Below are 6671 nucleotides of genomic sequence, written 5' to 3' on the forward strand. Positions count from 1 at the left end.
ATTAAACATCTCGAAACAAAGTCGGAGATGTCTCGCTTCATACCATGCCACCAAAATCGACGTTTCAAGTCGTTGTACATTTTCGTGCTCCCCGGGTGAATTGACATTCGGCTACAATGGGCTTCGTTCAGGATCATCGGAATGAGTTCCGAATTCCTTGGAACGCACAAACGACTTCTAAACCTCAAACAACCATCATCATCAATCTGAAACTCCGATTCCTTGTTTGGAACACACTCAGCTCGTTTTGCAACTAATTCATCATCGACTTTCTGAGCTTCATGAATTTGATGAGTCAATAATGGTTTGGCTTTTAATTCAGCTACTAACACATTGTCAGGTAGAACAGACAGGTGTACATTCATCGCTCGCAAGGCAAACAGTGATTTCCGGCTTAAGGCGTCCGCAACCACATTAGCCTTTCCCGGTGGTAATCAATGACAAGCTCATAATCCTTCAACAATTCAAGCCAACGTCTTTGTCGCAGATTCAAGTCCCGTTGAGTCATCAAATATTTGAGACTTTTGTGATCCGAAAACACATGGCACTTCTCACCAAACAAATAATGTCGCCATATTTTCAATGCAAACACAATGGCGGCTAGTTCGAGATCATGGGTCGGATAATTTCTCTCGTGTGGCTTCAATTGTCTCGACGCATAGGCCACAACTCGACCTTCTTGCATCAATACACAACCCAACCCGAGTAGGGATGCGTCACTATAAACGACAAACTCTTTACCCGATTCGGGTTGCACCAAAATTGGAGCTTTAGTCAGATGAGTTTTCAGTTGATCGAAGCTTTTCTGACATTTCTCCGTCCATTCGAACTTAACATCCTTCTGAAGTAGCTTCGTCATTGGTGTGGCTATCATCGAGAAACCTTTGACAAATCGTCGGTAATAACCGGCGAGCCCTAGAAAGCTCCGGACTTCGGTAACGTTTCTCGGAGGCTTCCAGTTAAGTATGGCTGAAATTTTGCTCGGGTCAACCCGAATACCCAATGCGGATACCACATGACCCAAGAAGCTAACCTCTCTTAGCCAGAACTCACACTTACTGAACTTAGCATATAACTGCTTATCCCGCAAAATTTGCATCACTAGCCTCAGATGCTCAGCATGTTCGGCCTCATCTCTTGAATAGACCAAGATGTCATCAATAAACACAACTACGAACCGATCCAAGTACGGCCTAAAGATCCGATTCATCAAATCCATAAACACCGCAGGGGCATTAGTGAGCCCAAACGGCATCACTAAGAACTCATAGTGACCGTACCTCGTTCTGAAAGCAGTTTTGGGTACGTCCGAATCTCGAATCCGTAACTGATAATAACCCGATCTCAAATCTATCTTTGAAAACACCGATGCTCCCTTTAATTGATCGAACAGATCATCTATACGCGGTAACGGATACTTATTCTTTATCGTCACTTTATTCAGTTGACGATAGTCAATGCACAACCTCATGGTTCCGTCCTTCTTTTTCACGAACAATACTGGTGCACCCCAAGGCGAGAAACTCGGTCGAGCGAAACCTCTATCCGTCAATTCTTGCAACTGAGCTTTCAACTCTTTTAACTCAGTTAGTGCCATACGATACGGAGCGATCGAAATTGGCGTAGTTCCAGGTACAAGCTCAATTCCAAACTCTACTTCCCGAACAGGTGGCAAACCCGGTAACTCTTCAGGAAAAACATCCGGGTATTCACAAACCACCGGCACCGATTCGGGTTTCTTTTCTAACTCCTTGTCATCAAGTACATACGCGAGGTATGCTTCGCACCCTTTCCTTACATATTTCTGGGCCAACATTGCTGATATTACAGCTGGCAACCCCCTTAAGTCCGCAGACTCAACTCGGATTATTTCGTTATTTGCGCACCTCAAATCGATAGTCTTGCTTTTGCAATTCACAACCGCATCATGCGCGGTTAACCAATCCAAACCAAGAATAACATCAAACTCGTCGAACGGCAAAAGCATCAAATCAGCCGGAAAACAGGATTCTCGGATTAATAGAGGGCATCTCTTACACACTTTATCAACAAGTACGCATTGACCCAAAGGGTTTGATACTCGAATTACGAGCTCAGTAGACTCAACAGGTAGAGTCTTACTGGTTGCTAAGGTTTCGCATACATATGAATGAGTAGAACCAGGGTCAATCAATGCAATCACATTAGTATCAAAGAGAGTGAAGGTACCAGTGATGACGTCGGGGGAGGATGCCTCCTCTCGTGCGCGAATGGCATATGCTCTAGCAGGAGCACGGTTCTCGGCGCGATCGGCCGTATCAGAAGCCCCCTCTGACTACCACCCCTGCCTCCAAAAATTCTCGGTGGTCTACCTCTAGATGTCACTCCACTAGGTCTTGCACCTTGAATCTTATTCTTCTCATCCAGCTCCGTGCAATCTCTAATGAAGTGGTCCTTCGAACCGCATCCGTAACAGGCCCTGTTAGTAGACTTGCCCCAACATTCACCTAGGTGTCGTCTTCCACATTGGGGACATTCAGGTTTCTCGTGCCGATTATTGCCCACACTAGCTACCGAAGTAGCTCGGGAGCCCATCGATGGTCTTGCCCTGATGGAAATTCCCGTAGTCGCCCTCGACTTACTAATGTCCTCCCTGAACTTCTTCACAGCTGAGAACGGAGCTTTACCCGTCGATCTTTTACGATAATCTCTAGCTTCAAATTCAGCCTTCCTCTTCTCCTTTCCAAGTTCCTCCGCCTTGCAGGCTCGTTCGACTAGTGTTACGAATTCCTTTATTTCCAGAATACCCATTAGTAGCTTTAAATCTTCGTTCAATCCTTCCTCAAATCTTTTGCACATAGCAACCTCATCAGCTACGCACTCCCGGGCATACCTACTAAGTCTTACGAATTCATGTTCGTATTCAGATACAGTCATACGGCCTTGCTTGAGTTCCAAGAACTCCTTACGCTTCTGGTCAATGAACCGTTGGCTAATAAATTTCTTCCGAAATTCCGTTTGAAAGAAGTCCCAAGTTACTCGCTCGTTCGGGACTATGGAAATCAATGTCCTCCACCAATAGTAGGCTGAGTCTCGCAACAAAGATACAGCACATTTTAGACATTCATCGGGTGTGCATGACAATTCATCGAACACCCGAATGGTGTTATCAAGCCAGAACTCGGCCCTTTCGGCATCATCAGTTACTATGGCCTTGAACTCCTCGGCCCCACGCTTCCTAATCAAGTCTACAGGTAGCTTACTCAGCCTCACAGGATCAGCGACTGACGGCCTTACAGGCTCTTGGGGTGGTTATTCAAATTTGGGAATTGTTGGACAGCCGGGTTGGCTCGGGCATATTGCGCGACCCACTCATTCATCATGGTAAGAAGGCTTGTTTAGCCCCCTCACCTTGATTATTCGCAGATGACTGGGGTTCAACAGGCGGCGTCCCTTGTGCAGGAGCAGCCGCTACGCTCTCAACGTCATCCGCTAGGGTTCTTTCTTCACCGGGATCCATTTACTAATCAAGACAAAAACATTTCAACCGTCAGAAGTCATCACCCTTTTAAACATTAACATTATGGCATGTATAGCTAGACTCATACGTGCTATGGAAGTCCTAGAACCGACTAAACCATAGCTCTGATACCAATAAAATGTAACACCCCAAACCCGAAACCGTCATCGGGGTCGAACACGAGGTGTTGACTGGCTTTACCCTCTTACAAAATTTATTTTCCAGACACTGCCCAATCTGTGTACTAGTCGTTTTAAAATTCATATCTTGAGTTTCGTAACTCGAAAATCAGTTTCGTAATTTTTCCCAGAAACTAGACTCATGTGCCCATCTATGTATTTTTTCTAGAATTTTTGGTTGGGCCAATTAGTACAGTTTATTAGTCAAAGTTCCCCAAGTTGCAGGGGTCGACTACACTGACCTTTGCCCATTACGACTGGGATATCTCCCTGCACGGGGCTTCATACTGTTGCCGTTTGTTTCTATGGAAACTAGACTCAGAGAGGAATCTGCACATATATGGTACGACCCCTAATTATCTCTGGTTAATTTATAATGAATTTCCAAAGTTGGAGCAGGGAATCCAGAAACCGTTCTGGCCCTGTCCCACTAAAATCTGATTATCTCTTAATATACTGCCCATATGATCTTTTCGTTACTTCCTCATGAAAACAGACTCATCGAGCTTCGATTACATAATTTATTCATCAATTAATTCCACTCCTACTATTTTAGTGATTTTTCAATCTCATGACACTGCTGCTGCCAGCATCTGTTACGAAAGTAACTAGGTCCATTTCATGCCTACCCTCGATCCAACTCAATCGAACATTCGTGCCATTTTCGCATGGCTTAAAGTTTACATGCCATAATTCAAACACAACGTACTAGCTTATACATGCCAAAATGATCTTCTAAGCACACTAAGAAGAAAGTACCAAACTAGCTATCTGGTGTGATGACTTCGTTGACGGCCCGACCCGTAAAATTGATGAGTCCAAGCAACCTATAATGGGTGACAAGGAAACACCGGGTGAGTTTATAACTCAGTAAGTCATAAGCAATGCTCTACTATACATCAATAACATATCACAAGAGGAATAAAATGGAATGAGACAATTTACTCCATCCATACCGAACCATACCATAGTTCCACCAACCTACCGATTCAATTCATATCAATTCATGCCTTCACAATTCATATACTCATCAATAGGACATTGAAGCATTTTCATAAATCAATTATTTTCGTTACAATCAAACCACAAAACGGCCTTTCACCCATCCTACGATAAATTTTTATGTACGTGACTTTAAGTATAGTTGTCACATAGGTTCAACTTACCGAGCTCAACACCAATATACGCATAGCATATATTAGCCATGTCCTCAGACACTTACCCGATCCGCTGTCCGCGATCAGCTCAATAGTGTCGCACACATAGTGTCCATAATGATTCACGATGTATATTGAGCCCGCACACTCAGTGCTATATAATCAACTCGCACATTTAGTGCCACGTAATCAAATCGCACACTTAGTGCTACATAGTCAAACCCGCACACTTAGTGCCGCATGGTCAATTCGCACACTTAGTGCATCATATTCATTTCGCAACTTAGTGCAACAAAGTAGAATCGCACACTTAGTGCTGTACAATTTAATCCGCGCACTTAGCACCAATCTCATGGTCATAAATGGTTATCCCGCACATTTAGTGCCGAGATCAACAACTCATTACATCTCACCTCATTTATTTCATTCAACAATTTCATCATCACATACGTACATGCATATATATATGTACATTTATTCATTCCATTCAGCATCAATACACAACATTATGACCATTGAAATAATACCAACTACATGCTTAATGACTTACCTCGTGTTGGGTAAGACGGTTCCAACTCGGCTACTCGATAACCTTTCTTTGCCTTTGCTCGATTCACCTCCTTTAGCTCCTTGAGCTATATCAATAATTTAACTAGTTAACCACCTTGCTAAATATTTACAATCCAATCTCACATGTACATGTATGTAGTATATTCGGCTAATAATCTCATGCAACTACCAAAGCCGAATCAACTAAATATACTTATGTATACACACATATATCATCATCGAAATCACCTAAGCTTAGACATCGATTTTTAATTTCAAGTAAGTTGCCGAATGCAACCTTACTAAATTCTCATGGATTCAATATACCATTACCATGAAATCAACAACCAAATTCATAGACAATTTAGGAAAATCCATTACAATTCTCATATCAAGCAAAGACCATGGCCGAATGCACATATGACCTCATAACAAAAATATGAACCTTTGTGCCCAATTAGCTTAACATCCATCAAATTTTTAAATCAAGAAGCTCACCTCATCTATAATCAACTCTCATGCCTAAGCATCAAAAACAACATCAAAGAAATACAACCATCCATGGCCGAATGTCCTAGCCGAATTGTTTTAACCATGAGTAACATAACAAGCATAGATCGTGTTTATGGATATACCGTGGCCGATTCAAGCTAATCACCTCCAAAATCATCAACCATTTTCGTTGCATATAACATATATAAACATGAATAAGTTTCATATAATCCCTTAACACATTAATTTCTTTCATCAACAACCTTTTCCTTGAACACTTTCTCATGACCGATTGCTCATGTTATCAACAGATTCAAAGTTTAAACATGGGCTATTTAAAACATGCATGCATCTCAAAGACAACATCAAACATACCTTAGTCTAACCACCACCATAGCCGATTTTTCTCAAGCCTTTTCCCCTTCCTTTCTTCCTCTATTCGGCAAGGATGTTTAAGAATGAACTCTTTTTTTTTTTTTTTTTCTTTCTTCAATTCACGGCAACAAGGGGGGTGAGACCATGTACTTTTTTTTTTTTCTCCATCACCCTTCTTTCATTATTTAATCACATGCTTATTATTTATTATTCTTAACATGGCATCACTAGCATAACATGTTGGAGACATGTTTTCCACCTATAGCATGGCCGGCCACTACATATTAGGGAGGGGAATTTGACATGCAAGTCCCCTTTTTCTTCCACATGCACTAATAGGTCCTCATGCATTGACTATCACATTTTAAAATTTTCTCATATAAGTCCTATTGACTAAATCACATGCACTATCGACTAAAT

The sequence above is a fragment of the Gossypium hirsutum genome, chromosome A12 (genome assembly GCF_007990345.1).
Source record: "Gossypium hirsutum isolate 1008001.06 chromosome A12, Gossypium_hirsutum_v2.1, whole genome shotgun sequence".
Classification (NCBI taxonomy): domain Eukaryota; kingdom Viridiplantae; phylum Streptophyta; class Magnoliopsida; order Malvales; family Malvaceae; genus Gossypium; species Gossypium hirsutum.